The sequence below is a fragment of the Pinus tabuliformis genome, chromosome Q (genome assembly GCF_031772625.1).
Source record: "Pinus tabuliformis cultivar Carrire ecotype Pingquan chromosome Q, CPIR1, whole genome shotgun sequence".
In the NCBI taxonomy this organism is placed as follows: domain Eukaryota; kingdom Viridiplantae; phylum Streptophyta; class Pinopsida; order Pinales; family Pinaceae; genus Pinus; species Pinus tabuliformis.
This window is the reverse complement of record NC_142296.1, coordinates 32805014-32823206: the sequence shown is the minus strand read 5'-3', so window position 1 is coordinate 32823206 and position 18193 is coordinate 32805014. Positions and strand designations below refer to the sequence as shown.

Below are 18193 nucleotides of genomic sequence, written 5' to 3'. Positions count from 1 at the left end.
GTAGAGAAATGGCCAATCAGAAGTCTCGTGCCCATAAGAGTTGAGCATAGTGGTTAACACCATGATCGGTGGTCGGTTGAGGCAGTCTGCAACATTATTGGTGCTGCCCTTCTTATACTTGATATTTAAATGGAATTGTTGCAGGTATGTGGACCACTTCTGATGGTGATCATTCTGTAACTTCCCTTGCATTTGTATGAAGTGCAAGGGTCGGTGGTCTATATGGATGACAATTTCCTTCCCCAAAGTGTAATGCTTCCATTGTTGGAAGGCCTGCACAATGAAATACATCTCTTTATCATAAGTGGGATACTTTCGGACTGTGTCTGAAAGTGTCTCACTATGATATGCCATTGGATGCCCCTGTTGAGTAAGCACTGCCCCAATAGCATAGTCAGAGGCATCTGTCTCGATCTCAAATGGTTGTTGCAAGTCTGGTAATGTGAACACTAGTGCAGAGTAGAGGCGATGTTTCAACTCTGTGAATGATATTACACTGGACAAATCCCTCTTATGGACAAGAGCGATCTCCCTAGATCCTTAACGGAAACTAGAAACAAGCAAGGCAATTGAACCGACCCTTTCCCTAAGTTGAACTTATTTGAATTATAAGAATTGTAGCTAATTGATGAGCCTCTTACCTATTTCACAAAATTCTCGATGAATATCCCTTGTTGTGATTCAATGCATCTCCTCAATGCTTGATAAGACCTACAAACATCGACCATAAAAGGATCAAAAGCACATGTGATATAATAATCCAAACAACTTAACCTAATGATCAAGGAAATTAGGAATTGAATTTTGCTTTAATAAACATTATAAACAATTGTAAGCCATTCATTATTCCAACATGACAAATCAGTGGGAGAAAGTGTTCACTTGTATTAATTAAAGATTGAGAGGAGCCTTCAATATCCTCCTTAGATTACAAGCTTTCCAATCTCAAACCAACAACATAAGTTTATCTTCTATGAGTTCTAACCTCCTCAATCCCTCTACCCTCTAGTCATTTTATAGGCCAATAGGAAGAGGTTTCAGATCCAAAAGAGAAGGATGAGACTCCTTCATTGAGGGATTAGGCTACCATGAGAAAAGGGATGAAGATGAATCAGTTGAGGGCTATAGTTCAAATAGTCATCGTCTGGAAGCTTTCAATTGGGAAATATTCGACCAACTATGTTTCTAGAATGCACTTTTTATTTTTACTTTCTTGAATTCACCTGCGCGGGTTTATAGTGGTAGACAGAGCGCAACTCTGCGTTGTTCTCAGATTTAATTCAAGCGAATGCACGGGAAACTCTAGAAAAATCAGCGCATGTGGAACTTAACAAGGTGTGACAGCAACTTTCCCCAAATTTCTCATCTACTTCAAAATATTTTGGGTTGTTAACTTTTGAGGGAGTTGGTTCAAACATGTTCACGGATGGTGAAAAGACCCATAAATTGATCAAGTGTCACAGCGACAAATTTACATGGAACGGAATTCCCCCTAAAGTGTGAAGTCTAGAAAACAAGTTCAAAAGATTGAAGCAATTTATCATTCCAAGGATCGGATCAGAGGCAATGGTCAGAAACTTGCAAGGAACATTCAAGGATTACAATGCAAATATATATCAAAAATCATCTTTGAGGTAGGAATTCCCATACTCAGAGTAAAGCGAACTCAATGAATGAGCATGGAAAACCTAAAGTCATATAGGTGATAGACACAATATGGACGCAACCATCTGTCTACATAATCATGGATATAAAATCTCCTCGCAACCTGGATTGATGAAACCAGATCCAGGATATTGATCTCCATCTCTCAATCCACAGTACTAATCTAACCATGTGAATGAATGTTTCGAAACATCGCAGAAACCACTTGATTACCAGTAAACGATGTGAATCATTAACAAGCGCGAGAGGAACCACCAATAATGACAATGGTTCTCAAGGTACTTCTAGTACAATCTATGAAGTGTGAATAGGTGATCTGAAGTAGAACACTTATAGAATCGTTCGATCAAAGGCCAATTATGAGAATCCGTCTTCGAAAGCGAGAAACCTGCCATTAAGGAATGCAGGCTTCAAGGTACTGAAGGTTTCTAAATTAACTTCCTAGATAATGAGCTGAAGTCGATAGGAAGTGATCCGTCGTAGGAAAACCTACGACATGAAACATAATGTCAAGTTTTGAAAATAGTTTGCAAGGAATGACTCAAGGATGGTCGACGCGATTGAATGCATAGAATTTTCAAAGGGGTTTTGAACTGAGGTTGAATTTCTCTTGAACACATAACGACATGACAATGACTTGGCAACATTTAACTTAACAATAACACCAAAAACCATGAAGACTTTCAATGAGGTTTGATTAACTATAAGACAAATGAATTTCCCAACGCGGACATGAGTGTGACAGAGTGCCATGTTCAAGAGTGACTTGCTACCTTTTAAAAATTATAATGTAAGAAGGACACCTTTTCCCCATTTCCCCCACCATTACTGGTAAGCACCTCTTTATTTTTTTACAAGCTTGAGGAGGATAACATATGCTTGGACTATAAGCTTATCATCGAATGAGTCCATCGAAGTATTTTTAACGAACCCTGAGAAGGAATGGTTCAGTCTCGTTGTGCTTAATGGGTCCTATATTGTTTAGTTTTTTACGAGTCTAGTAAAGGAGTAACTCAATGTCGTTTTCTTTTAAGAGTTTGAAAAAGACACAAAAAGGAAACTCATTTAGTTCTTTTACTGTAAAATTTTAACGAGCCTAGAGAAAGTAAAGCTCGACGTTTTTCAATTTTACAGAGTCGAAAGAAAAACATAAGTAAACTCCATCAGATGCTTTTTCGTCAGTTTTAGTCTCTCAGGTCCAAAAAAGGATAAAATAATACAAGAGAGAACTCTATTGACCATGTTTAGTCAACGTTTACCTTTTTCGTAAATAGTCCTGACTCAGTCCGTAAAAGGGGTAAACTTATACTAAGTGGACGGTTGTTCATTTACTTTTACGAGTTCGAACAAGCAAGTACTCGACAATCTTTTTGTTTTGAAAGTTTGAAAAGGGATTAAAAGAGGACTCCATGATTTTCGCTTTTCGTAATGTTTTAAGAGCATGAAAAGTGATAAGAGTCTACTAAAAAGTCAAAATGATTCATTTTCGCTCCGAAACCTATCCTGCACATTTAAACTCAATAACTCGTCATAACTGCTCAAAAAATGTCATTTTCCCTCCTAAAAGGTTTTAAATGTGTATATATATATATATATATATTTAGCTCCAAAATACATATAAAAGTGGGAAAGGTAAATTATTTTCACCATTTGCATTTTTATCATTTGAAGGGAGAGGGAGGAGTTTTTACCACCAAACTTCCAGGACTGATTCTGAGCTAACCGGTGGACGAAATCGTGCAACGTTTATTCCAGATAGAAGATATCTCCTCAACTTAGCTTTTCGTTAGTTTAAAATTTCATTTTAAGCTTTCATTTATTTTTTTGGGGCAAAACTATGTTAAAAAATGCACCCTTGGCCCAGCGCTAGTTCTTTTCAGTAGGCCCCACGCATGCTAATAAAATTTTCCATACGGAAAATCACGGCTTGTGCGGAATTTTATTGGAAAAATCTGCGCAACTGCGCCTTGTCCGTAAAACGGCGACTGCACAAGAGCCGGGGGTTTATTTTTAAACAAGTTTTGGGCCAAAAAAACATGAGATGAGTTTCTAAAATGATTCTAATCCTTTTAAAATGGTCATTTCAGGTCATTTGATTGCTCAAAATGGAGTGGAGGGAAAGAGAGAATGAGGCCAATGATTTGGCAGCTTTGGAATATCTAACCATCATGCAGATTCTTAAGACTTGTGGCCTCCTAAAATACTAGGTTATTCCTAGGATGAAAGCTCAGGCAGATCTAATGACGTGGTTGGTAAGGACCTGGAATGTCTAGGAAAAGTGTTTTGTGATTTTCGATCATCGCATTACCATTGACGTCGATGACATCTATTTCTTGACTGGGTTGTCTCATCGGGGAGCTGATATTTCATTATTCGGACAGAGGACGGGAGGAGATATTACTGATGGGTATCTACAGCGCTTTTGCAGGGGTGCACCACCCAAGGATGGGAGAATTGATATTCAAACCATCGAGCTCTTGCCCTTGAGGACCATTACTTTCACTGTTTGCAAACTGTGTGGTAGTGCTTCCCTTCATTTAGCCACACGGGCACAGATGCAGACGACCGTGGAATGCTGGGAATCCACGGTGTACAACTGGTGCGAGGCAGTGGTGGTGAACATGAAGGGCCAGTTGACTAGGTGCAAGAATGGAAAACTGAAGAATTTTGGTTATGGTGCCATTCTTGTTGCTTTTTCCCTAGAGAGGATTCCTATCCTCCAGCCACAACAGATTCTAGCAGATGAGGGGGGTTCCAGGGATCCACGCATGATGAGGTGGGTTGCACTGATGGCACACCATGGAGGTGATGGACCAGTAGTGAGGTATACTATAGAGTTCTTTGACTGGTTAGGCTAGTAGATTGTTCTGATTGAGGACTTTCCGTATGTCGGGATGGATTACAAAGGTGATCCTGATATCCCACTTCCAACCAGAACTCAGTGGGGTGATCTAGGTGAGAATTTTTTGCATTTTGACATATTTCCATTTTTTTAAATTTTTATGTGTTTTTTGTCTTCAAAGGATAATTATCTGAAATGCATGTGCATATGTGGGCCCAACCTGACTAGCCAGGCTGAGACGATTTGATAGATGAGGCAAGCAGCCTATAGCAGCTGCGGCATCGAACCTAGAGGCAGAGGATATCTTGACAGAGCTGGAACACAACCTTGAGAGGTTGACTTCGAACATCCCAGAGACTGGACTGATGACATTCCTCGTGCCTATGAGAGACATGTAGTTGGGGTTCCAAGGTCCCTTAGACGTTTATTGTGTCGAGTTGCTCGTGATATCGTTTGTTATCATGAGCATCACCATGCTTAGTTGTTCTAATTTCTAGGACCACATTTTGATTTTTGGTGTCATCATATTCAGAAAATAAAAGGCCATGGGGCCTTATGTCCTTGGATGAAATATTTTGTAGACACACACTTTTATACAAACTCTATTTTAATGAAAAATCTACTACTTTTGCTTATTGTTTATCTTGATCAATGTATGAATGAATATTTCTTTTAATTTACAAATGTTGCAAATGTCTATTTAACACATGATTTGTCAATGCATCTATCAATGTGTTTAAATATCTCATAATGTGTTGATATTCGATATAATCAAATTGCCTTTCCAAAAGACGAACTCGTAAAAATACTCTTAACATTGTTGGACTCCTTACTGTATAGACACCGTTTAAATGTAATACCACGAGCTGCGAATCTAACCTAACGATCAAACGTCGGATACCAAATGCGATGGCATCAGCTAATAGCTCAATAACTGCGCTATATTCTCTATGTTATTTGTTGTTTGACCGAGATATATTCCATGAATAGAGATTATCTCATCACTGGGTGAATAGATAACCCAAGTTGCGGAAGATAAATTCCGAGTACTACGACTAGCGCCATCAGCAAAGCTAATGTAAATCTGAGAGAACGTCGACATCTGCAAATCAAGTGTGAAAACGAGATAAACAAGAGAAGTAGTAGAAAATGTGAAAAACATTAACTGTCACACATACCTAGGAAAAAAAAACAATAAATAATGTATAGATCTTCACACACACACAAAAAATTATGCATAATATTTCTTTAGGTAAAGACCATTTATGGGCCTTCCCAAAGGAATATCATTGTAATCAACCAACTCATAGGAGCCTTTAGCTAATACGTGTTTTATGATGTAAGGGCCATGCCGCATGGGTGCGAACTTTCCTGCACCTAACTTGTCATGAGCTTGATCATAAACCAAGACTAGGTCACTTTCTGAATATGAACGAGGATTAACGTTTTGATCAAACTGAGATTTGACATGCTTTTTTGTGTGCCTCGCTAACTAGTGCGGCATCAAGGTGATTTTCATCTAATTGTGCTAAATGTACAAAGCATTCTTCGTATGCAGAGGTAGCAGGTAATAATTCGATAGCTAGTTTTAGGGATGGGATTTCACATTTAATGGGTAATATTGCTTCCAAACCATAAACAAGTTGGAAAGGAGTAAAACCAGTCGATGTTTTTGCAGTAGTATGGTAAGCCCACAGTGCTGAAAATAGCATAGAATGTCAGTTTCCTTTATGAATACCAACTATCCATTTAATCATATTGGTTAAAACTTTATTGACAGCTTCGACCTTACCATTATCTTGCGGATAATATGGAGTAGAGCTATCATGGCATAGGCAGAGTTGTGTGGATAATTCAACCATCATAAAGTTACGAAAATGACTACCATGGTTTGTAAGAATAGCTTGTGGGACACCAAACCGAGCAATCACATGATTGAAAATGATAATCGCTGCAGTTTCATCGTCCTCTCTATATGTAGGCATTGCCTCGGTCCATTTCGTAAAGTAATCGACTACAAGGATAATATACCCATGCCCACCGACAGAGTGAGGGTTACAGGTGAGGAATTCGATGCCCCATTTGGCAAAAGGACCAACAACTATGATAGGGAAAAGAGGAGTTGGAGGTGCTCGCATTTTGCGATCATAGATTTGGCAATTATGGCATTTGTGAAATGTAGTAATGCAATCTTTAAACATTGATGGCCAAAAATAGCCAACATGTAATATCTTTTGGGCAATAGCATACCTAGACATATGACTGCCACATGCTCCAGAGTCGGCCTCTTGGAGAGTCAAACAACGTCGAAATATAGAATCAACACCACGACGGTAAAGAGTGTCTCCAATAATATTATATTGTTGGGATTGGTATTAGATTCGACGACGAACAGTTTTGGATAAATTGGGCCTAAAAGTTTGTGTTTGGAGATATATAGTGATATCTCCATACCACATATCTGGCATAGTAATAAGAAAGAGAGATTCGTCAACAAAAGAATCTTTTTCTATAGTTTCTATATCAGTATGACGAAAGTCACACAATAGTTCGGCGAAAACCAAAGATTTCTTTGATTTGGATTTTTCAAATTCCAAATCAAACTCCTGTAAGATAGCTATCCACTTAGACTATTTGTCCCCTAGCAATTGTTTAGTAAGAATGTACATCATAGGGTTGCAATCTGAAATGACAGTTGTTTTTCAGAGAAGTATATAATGACGGAATCGTTGAACAACTTGTACAGCTGCCAAGGCTAGCTTTTCCACATGTGCATATTTAATCTCGATTTTAGTGAGACTTCTACTCAAATAGTAAATCACATGTTTGCTGCTAGAATCATCCTCTTAGACTAAGACCATGCCAATGGTGGCATCGGACGCAACTAAGTACAGAAATTAATCTCGATGATAATCGGGTGGATGCAGTAATGGCGCATTGGTCAGTGTATGTTTTAATGCATCAAAAGCTTTATCAACAAGCTCATCCTAGAGAAATGGAATGCCCTTTTTCAACATTCGAGTAAAACCCTAGGTTAGTTCAGCATAATTGTGGATGAATCTACGCAAAGTTTGCTTTCCCTTGCAAAATTTGGAGTTGAGTAAGGCTAGAAGGAGCAGACAAATTCAAAATTGCCTCTACCTTGAGGGGCTCGACACGAATACCTTCATTCGAAACGATGAAACCTAGAAGCTGACCTGATTACACACAAAAAACACATTTGTGCGGATTCAAGCGAATATTGTAGTGCCTACACCTAATGAAAATTGCTTTTAAGTGCAATGGGTGATCCTGCCTTTTCATTGAATGAGTCGGTAGGTCATCTAAATAAGGTTGAACAATATGCTTGATATCATGGAATGCATAAGACATTGCTCGCTGAAAAGTCGCACCAACATTTTTTAGGCCAAATGGGAGTTTGCGATAAGCAAAAGTTCCCCATGGGCATATAAATGTGGTTTTATATTGATTGACAAGGAGTATGTTTATCTGATTGTAGCCAGAAAATCCATCCATGAAGTAAAAAAATTTCATTCCCGTTACAGTCATCGACAATTTGGTCGATATACGAAGTTGGATAATTGTCCTTGGGACAAGCTTTATTAATATCTCGGTAATCAACACATACTCGAATAGTTCCTTGTTTTTATTAATGGGGACAATATTTGATACCCAATCAGTTAAAGGAATGGGGTAGATGAATCTTGCTTTCAACAATTTTTCAACCTCGGTCTTGATAATGGCAGCTTTTCGTGGATGTATAGGACATAATCATTGTCTAACGAGCTTAACATTCGGATAAGTTTTTATTTCATGTACAACTATGCTAGTGTCGATTCCTGGCATTTCTTTGTATGGCCAGGCAAAGATGTCGTGGAATTCCTGAAATAGGGCTTTGTAAGTTTGAATTTATTCTAAAGAACAAGAAGCCCCTATATGAATATTTTCAGTTATCCCAAGTTTCACTGAGATATCTATGGGCATCATTGCCGATATGTTCCCTAAATTATGTTCAGAACTGGAAGAAAGGGTGGATATTGGACATTGAGGATCACTAAGGTTATGAGATGAAAACATAGATGAGAAAATATTCTCAATTTTGTCAAAGGATGGAAAGAAGGTTGAACAATGATGAGTATCATTCCATGGCATTTCGTCCAAGGTCATAATTTCCATAATCCCTTCATAAGTTAAAAAAATATGTGTTAAAAGGATCAGGCATAGAGATTGGTTCCAAGCATGACAAATGAGAATATTCATCAATAATCATATTCATTCGATTGTCTTCAGATGTTGATGAGTTGGAAAAGGACTGAATTGCCTCATAGGCTAACTCAAAAGGGCTACGAGGCATTTCATTTCCATATAAGATCATTTCTAATTCTGAAGGTACTTTCCACGGATCTCCTGATTCGAAAGTACTTGATGTAATCATGTTAATCTGGGTATCATTATGAGGGAAATTGGGTGGAGGGAACGCGAAAGTTCCCATCAAAGATGAGTCTTTGAGAAGACCAACACCAACTTCTTCATATGGAGTCATTGATTTTCCAACAAAAGGCACACTACCAGTGGAATTAGGGTCTGAGGTATAGTAGGATAATTGGTCTACTTTCACAATTTTTCCTTTGTGAAGAAACTTTATCATCCTAAAATATGACGAGACTATTTTCGCCATGTCACAAGTCCAGCTCTAACCAAGCAAAAGGTTATAGTCAAGCTGAGCATCAATAACCTCAATGTCTATTGCAACCGTTTTTCCCTCTAATTCGATTGGTAAATCATTTAAAAGTCCATACAGACGAAAACCTCTTCCATCAAAGGCTTTCAAAGTCGTGGGAGATTGATTGATTGTTGGAGAACCCAAAGCTTTCCAACAAGAAATGGACATAATACATGTTGATGCTCCTTCGTCAATCACTATTCAAAAAACTCGTCGAGTTTTGACATGAACTGGTATCTGAAAAGCCAATTGGTGCGGGAGACGTGGGACATGATTTTCGAGATCGAAAACAATCAAATTGGAGTCATGAGGATCTACTGCTCCTATGGATGATAATAATAACTTCCTTTGTGTTGGACAAGTTTGTAGCACTTCAAGAGCTGACATTGTTGAAGGTGACATAGCCAAATCTTCGATGTTATAGTTCTGAGCAGCCCTAGCATGAGGATTAAAGTATGAATTTCGAAGCATAACCTTAGGAGGTGGACAATTATCATATCAGGGTTTGGTTTTTCAATATGCAACGGTTCAGAAGGAGGAGTAGATGTGGAAGTTTGACCAGCTAGACTGGAGTCATCTCCATCTTCAACAGGACTCTTTGACATGTAAACTTTGGATCTCGTTGCTACCATAACTTTGGAGGATTGTTCATGAGAAACCATTTTACTATCTTGGGGAGGAAAAGGATCCTTCAAAACAATGGGTGTAGGTGAAATTTTGATGAATTTGGAAACTTCGTCACAATGTAGGCACTCCCTTGTGTAATGATCTTCATCACAAATTAGGCAAGGATATCGAGGTTTCTTATTTTCATCAGGCGATTCATTCTTGTTTGATTTCTCCTTAGAACAAGTGTCTTTTTTAACTTTTCCTTTTCCCTTTTTCTTATTTTTGGATTGCTTACCCTTGTTGGTAGATGACTCTACGGCATTAATTTCCGAAGTAAGCCCTGGAGAAGGATCTTCTTCAGGTGAATCAGATAGAACTGAAATCTAAGTTTTCTTAGAATTTTTATTTTTGTTCTTCGATTTTTGGCTCACATAACCAATCATGCCATCTGCGGCATGTGATACTGTAAGGGCTGAATTAGTTTGACTAGGTCGGGGTAAATATGGGATCTTTTCATACAAAGTACCAAACTGAGTATAAACAAGATCGAGGTATTAAGCACGAGCAATAACCCGCTCTTCAGTTACAACACCCCCTTTGGCCACATCTTTATTTATTATTGGTAAAAGAGATTTTATGAACCATTCGACCAAAATCTAGTATGGAATGTAAACTTTAACCACGCGACATCTTCATCTCCATTCATGAATGTGATCTGAGATATGGGTTGACGTTGACTGCTTCAAAGAAGTTAAAAGTTTGGTTCCATTATCATATCGAATGGGTAACTGAAAATGGGTCAAAAAAGTTGTAGCAAGGGCATTAAATGTGTTGAAGGAAGTGCGCGGCAATTCTACATACCATTTGGCTGTCAAACTAGTTAAGGTTCATTGAAAAAGTCATAATCTAATAGAATCGTCAATTAATGAGTTGGACGTGAACCAAAGATGATAGGTCATAACATGGTTGGATGGATCTTCGCCCGACTTACCTTCAAACTTAGGAATAGCATTGGACAACTTAGTAGGAATGGATGGCCAACAAGGTAATAAAGAAGTGGATCATTAGTTAACCGAGAGAGGTCAGGCAAATCCAAAGTTGCAATGAAGGGAAACTGGCGATTAGGATCTTGAGATGGATATTGATAACCCTAAGGGACAAGTCCCATACCAGGAGGAGGATACCTAGGATAGCCTAGCAGTTGGAATCTGCATACCTCCTAGATATCTAGGATGAGCCATACCGTATTGCGGTTGTTGAAACATATGACCTAGGTATCGTTGATTCTTAAAAGGGAGACTTTGACCCATTTGACCTTGAACGAACTGTCCTTGAAAGGGTTGATTTTGCAAAGGTTGACCTTGGAGAAATTGAGTTTGAAAAGGTGGACCTTGAACAAACTGACTCTGGGGTAGACCTTGGAAAGGTGGCCCTTGAAATGGTACTTGCATATATGGTACGTTAGGTTGTACAACAGATATTTGGGGTAATGACGGAATTGTAGGAATGGATTGAACACCAGATACCTGAGGTAAAATGAACAAGGGGTTCTACCGTAACTTGTGATATAAGTGGGACAATTACTTGCGATACCCCTGGAATGGGAGTTTGAGGTGAACCTGAACCTGGGTTCTGAACAATCATTGGTATAAAAAGTTGTACCAAGGTTTGAGGAGTACTCGGGACGGGATGCTGAAGTGGTTGTTGGGTAGTTGTTGATGGATTAACTTGGACAGTTGGTTGCACTTGAAAAGGCATACCTTGAAAATGTATTTGTTGTATAGGTTGTCCAAGAGGTTGAACAGGTTGATACAAAGGAACTTGAGAAGCAACTGGAATTGACTGTTGATTTAACGAAGGGTTCCAGATGGTATTCATTGTAGGGTAAGGCATTCCAATAGTGGGTTGAGGCATAACACGCTAACCAAAACCAGTTTGAGGCATTTGAGCATAATTAAGGTAATTTCTGGTAGGGGGTTGCCCCCCAACTATAGGGTAAGATCCAACAAAAGGTTTTCCTCTGGGTGGAGGATATGACAGTTGAACCCCAGGCGGATAATAACCACCTATTGGTTGGTTTGTGGATTGCCAATATTACCAGAAATGATATTAATAAATTGTTCAAATGTCAAACCTTCATTGGTAGGGTTAATTACACCAGTTGACATGTTTGAAGATGAGTTCGAGGAAGAAGCTCCTGAATAAGCTCCTACAAGAGAGTGATATCTAGGTGGTAGAAAACCACCATACAATGTTGACTCCGAAGAAGTAGAAAACATAGATGTGTCTGATGAGGTACTTCTAGAAGCCATCATAGACCAATCAAAACCTGGTATGGTAGAATAAGGAGTCGTGTATCGCGGAATCCCTTGTCCTAAAAAGTTCAAGGGTGTGAAATACCAAGGGTTAGGGTGAAGAGATCTAAACAAAAGCTCTGAGATATTTGTAGGTTCACTGGTAGAAACTATGGGTTCTTCCTCTTCGTCTGAAACAAGTTCTTCAATGGCAATGAGACCAGGAGGGAGACTATCAATAATAATGAGTTTCACATGTGGTGAAAGTGGAGGATATGGAATATGCATTGTAGCATATGTATAAGTCTCAACCTCAGAAATATCAGACTCAGGTCCGTCAATATTTGGTTCAGAAAAGGGATTTGTATATGAAATGTCTCCAATATCTGATTCAGTTTGAACGAGTTCAGTAATTTTTAAATCAGTTCCTTCTGAGTGTGATGTTAATCTTTGAGTTTGATCAAATTCAGTTTCTGTTACTTCAATGTCTAAAATAGTAGATGTTATCAGTTGATTAACTTCAATTCCTCTTACATCGAAGTCTACAATAGTAGAAGTTTTAGTTTCTGTTGCAGTTTTGGATCCTAGTGATTTAGATTTTTCAATTTTAATCTCTTCTAACTGACTCGGTGTATACTCAGGGGGATCCCCGAGTATTCTACGTGATTGTCTTGGTAATTCTGCCACAATGAAAAATTTCAATTGATTAATTACACAATATCTAAATTACACCTAAAGTCTCTAAAAAGTAAAAACAACACAAAAAGTAACACGCACTAAAAATCCAGGAGTTCAAACCACACAATGACTCTTCACAGAGATCAATAATTACTAGTTGGTGATGAAATCCAACATCGCAATGATCAAGGTGAAAAGCTTTATAGAAATGAGCGTTTGGAACCAGTTACCCTGACAACCTGCTTAATGAAACAGTCTGGTGCAAGTAACTCTGCTATAAACCATCTCGAGCAAAGATTACCCTCCAAAAAGTCCAAGTGAGTCTAGTCAACATCTGTTCCAGGTACATCAAGACCTTCCCTCTATCATCACCTTAGTTAGAGCCTTAGGATTATAGTCACTAAGTTTACCAAATACAACAATTTTACCTAGGGGGATAGTCACAAAACAGACGTACATGCAAGGGCAGAGTAAAAAGCTCAATCCCCTTGAAGGCTTCTCCACATGATCTATTGGAGGTTTACTTTCAAGTGACCACAAGTACCTTTCAGTACCGTTGTATACGTGCAAATCACTATATTTAGGCTAATGAAGTGGGTATGATCACTTCACCAAATTCAACACGGTCTCGTGCTTAACTCATGTACAATAAGAGTTTCCTAGAGCAAAAGGAAAATAATTGGATTTACTCTCCCTAACTCAAGATTCTATTATTCGTTTGTAGTTTTGGAAATTTTACTTCCTTTCCTATTCCAAATCCCTACACTTAAGCTATTGTAGGTGACAAGAGCCCTAAAAAAATGTAAAATTCTAGATGAATTTTAATTAATGTCGTATTATTAAGATGTTCTTTACTCAATGGGTGATGAAGGTGAAACTTATGATGTTATGACATGACTAGAAATCTTTATGCACTCTAAAATGCAATAGCAACTTTCAAATTCGATGAAATCCTATTTAGAGAAAAGAAAGAGTTTCTTTGATTTGTTTAGAAATGAAATGCAAGAACTCACAACTTTTCGAATTTTCTAAAGCAACCAATTTCACTATAATGTAATGTAAATGCAGTCAACAAACTAAATTCCAGATTTCCCTAAACATAAAATAAGCCAAAATACTCTTTATCTCTAACCGCTCAAAACTTTCAAGCACACATAAATCAATGTAGAGAGTTGGAAAAAACTCATTTTCCCCTATGAATGCTTTGATTTAATGATAATAACAATGTAATTACGAAAAAATTCCAAGATGAAAGCAACAATTTCCTTTATCAAGTAAAAATGACTACAATTCCTTCACCAAAGCACTAGGTCTCAAGAAACCCCAATTTGCAATTCAAAATGAATTTGACTACACATAAGCAACAACTAAGGCTTAAACGGTGTATTTGACAGAACAAAATAAGAATATCATAAGAAAAAGGACAATCTATCTTGTTTTGATCAATCAACAAATCAACCAGGGAAAACCCTAAGTAATTCTCTCAAAAAGACCTAATTCTAAAAAATCATTAACAAAGCAATCATTTGAGTTCATAAGTGACACAACGCAGTCCAAACAAAGATAATGACAATTATAGAAAAACAAACTCAGGTCTTGGTTGAAGCAAAAGCTATATTTTCAAAAATTCTCAAGCCTTGTGCGGGTTTATAGTGGCAAACATAACACATGCACTCTGTTGCTAAGGAAAAATGGGCGCAAAATTGCGCTCTGTTAGAAAACAGGAACAACATAGGGGTAAAAAACTTTAAGGAAAAAAAAATCAAAAAATCACAAATCTAAAAGGTCATTAATTTATAAAGGCTCGAGTCTGGATAAATTAGAAGAATCAAAAAGCAAAACTAAGGAAAAAGATGAGAACAAAGACGTCCCCAGTGGAGTCGCCAATTTGTTACACCAGACAAATCCCTCTTGCGGACAAGAGCGATCTCCCTAGATCCTTAACAGAAACTAGAAACAAACAAGACAATTGAACTGACCCTTTCCCTAAGTTGAAGTTGTTTGAATTATAAGAATTGTAGCTAATGGATGAGCCCCTTACCTATTTCACAAAATGCTCAATGAAGATCCCTTGTTGTGATTCGATGCAGCTCTTCAATGCTTGATAAGACCTGCAAACATCGACCATAAAAGGATCAAAAGCACATGTGATATAATAATCCAAACAACTTAACCTAATGATCAAGGAAATTCGTAATTGAATTTTGCCTTAATAAACGTTATAAACAATTGTAAACCATTCATTGTTCCAATAAGACAAATCAATGGGAGAAAGTGTTCATTTGTATTAATCAAATATTAAGAGGAGCCTTACAACCTTCACATTGATGTTGTCATGTCCCGCCCAAATGCCTTCAATCTCCTCCTTAGATGACAAGCTTTCAAATATCAAACCAACAACATAATTTTGTCTTCTCTGAGTGCTAACCTCCTCAATCCCTCTACCCTCTAGTCATTTTATAGGCCAAGAGGAAGGAGTTTTAGATCCAAAAGAGGAGGATGAGACTCCTTCGTTGAGGGATTAGATTACCATGAGAAAAGGGATGAAGATGCATCATCTAAGGGTTATAGTTCGAATAGTCATCACCTGGAAGCTTTCAGTTGGGAAATATTCGACCAACTATGTTTCTAGAATGTACTTTTTATTTTTACTTTCTTGAATTCACCTACGCGGGTTTATAGTGGCAGATAGAGCGCAGCTCTGCGCTATTCTCAGAGTTAATTCCAGCGAATGTGCGGGAAACTCTAGAAAAATCAGCGCAGGTGGAACTTAACAAGGTGTGACAACTATTTTTCCCAAATTTCTCATCTACTTCAAAATATTTTGGGTTGTTTGACTTCTGAGGGAGTTGGTTCAAACATGTTCACGGATGGTAAAAAGACCCATAAACTGATCAAGTGTCATGGTGACAAATTGACATGTAACAAATGCCTTCTATTGAGATTCAGACCAAAAGAATTTTGCTTTCACTCCTCCCTTGGTGACTTGACTCAAGGGCCAAGTGATATGAGAGAACCCCAACACGAACATGCGGTAAAAATTGGCAAGACCCAGAAAGCTGCAGAGCTCAGTCAGAGTGGTTGGGGCTGACCAATCCTGAATGACTTGGATCTTGGCTGGATCCACATGCACCCCCTGTTGATTAATAATATATCCCAGATATTGAACCTGGGTAATGCCAAAAGTGCATTTCTCCAAATTGGCACATAGCTTGTATTGCCACAATTTTTAGAGAACTTGTTGGATGTGGTGGAGGTGCTCTTCCCAACTCTAGCTAAAGATCAATATTTCATCCGAGTATACCACTACAAATGAGTTGGTGAATGACCGCAAGATGTCATCCATCAGCCTCATGAATGTTGCAGGAGCATTTGTCAACTTGAAACGCATAACCAGCCATTCGAAAAGGCCCTCCTTGGCTTTGAAGGCAATCTTCCACACATCAGAGGGTTCGATCGGTACCTAGTGATATATGGACTTCAAGTCGATCTTGTTAAAATATTTGGCCCCCTTAAGTTGGTCCAGAAGATCATCAATCCATGGGATCGGGTACCTATTCCAGACAGTGATCTTGTTCAACGCCAGATAGTCAATACAAAGTCTCCAAGTCCCATCCTTCTTCTGTACCAACATGATTGGGCTCCCACATGGTGATGAACTCGGCCGGATGTGACCTTTCTATAGCAGCTCCTAAATCTGCCTCTTGATTTCGTCGTTCTCCATAACAGAGCGCTGATAGATTGGTCCATTAGGAAACGACGCACCTGGGGTCAGATCAATGGAGTGCTTGCCCTGACAGTGCAAAGGCACCCCTGTAAGGGAGGTGAAGATGTCCCCGTACTCCCCCATGACCTTGTCCATATGTTGTTGTTGTGCGAAGGGGCATTGTCTAGAGGTCGTGGTCATTGTCTTCTTCTTTCCCTGAAGGCGTATCATTGGGAAAACAAATTTCCCGGTTATGGAAATGAGCTTACTGCATTGTTTTGCAATAACCAAAGAGATGACAGTAGGCGGTGCTACCTCCAGTATCTTGTACAACTTATTTCCCAAGGTAACAATAATAGTGTGAGGCCTTGACTCATACACAACATGTCGCTTCCACAAGTACGGTTGGCCTAATAATACATCACAAACATCAAGAGGAGCAACGTCACATAACATTCGTGAAGGGCTTGATGTTGTATGGAAGCCAACACTGCTGGCTGATGTGAAGGTCCCATCTTTGGTGAAGCCACCTGATGGTGTATGGTTGTGGGTGTGTTGTGGTCGATAAGCCCAGTCGCTTCACGACCTTTGCTGAAATGAAGTTCTTTTGGCTCCCGCTGTCATCAATGAACTGTAGTGGGGAGCCCTTTACCCACATCTGGGAGTGGAAGAGGCGCTCCTCCTCCTCTGGATCCTCGAGTTCCTCCTTCTGAATCTTCATGGTGGCAATGGTGGCGTTGGGCTCTGCATCGATAATCTGCTTCCCTTTGTCATTCCCCCTGTCGAGTTCTGAATCAGAGTCATAACATGCATCTGATTCAAAATCCTTCATCTTGGCCACCAATGACTGTTTGGCCCGACACTCACTTGTGTTGTGAGTGGAGCTCTTATGGAACTCACACCACTTTCTTGTGTCCTTATTCAGCCTCGCGATGTTGTTATTTGCTTGCAGCTTTGGCAGTTTGTCCTAGGTTGCCCCGCCTTGGCTTTGTCCTTTGTTCTGCGGTTTGGGGGCACCTTTCCCTTACTTCGTATTCACAGATCCAAAGTCTCACTTTTTCTATTTAAGCTTCTGCTCGATCTTGACAGCTTATTGGTACATCGTGCTAAGCGAGAATATGTCCAAGAACTCCATCTCATCCTGGATGTACCTGTGTAGGCAACTGTGGTACTTGAGTACCAAATGTTTCTCAAAATCCTTGATACCCAACTTCGTGCGAAGGGTATGAAAAACATTGGTAAACTTTGGCACGTCTTGGTCCCTTCCCTGCCGCAACGTGGTCCACTTTATGTATTTATCCTCATAGCTTCTGACAGGGTAGTACTTCTCCTTGATGGCGTCCCGGAACGAATTCCAAGTGGGTGCAGCTGAAAATAGTGAGGGCATACTTTCATCCTTTTGCTCACAGTAGGTTTCCCACAAGTCCTTGACGTGGGGGGCAACTTTGAGAAGAGCAAAAGTAATATTTTCCTGGTTGGAAAAATCATGAATAGAAAAAATATCCTTCTAGTAGATTTAACCATTTATCTACGGCGTCTGCATCTATTTTGCCTTCAAATATGGGAATGTCAAAGTTTACTTGTACCTTAAAAGGAGTGGCACCTCCAGAGTGGCTACTGGATGTGGATGCGCCGCCAATGGGCAACCTTTGAAGGATCTGGGCAAAGTTATCCAT

General features: G+C 39.0%; 1 pseudogene; it reads right to left on the bottom strand.

The window, feature by feature from the left end:
- The window catches only part of LOC149218132 (putative glutamate carboxypeptidase LAMP1), a 33944-nt pseudogene extending 15751 nt beyond the window's left edge, over nt 1-18193 (bottom strand).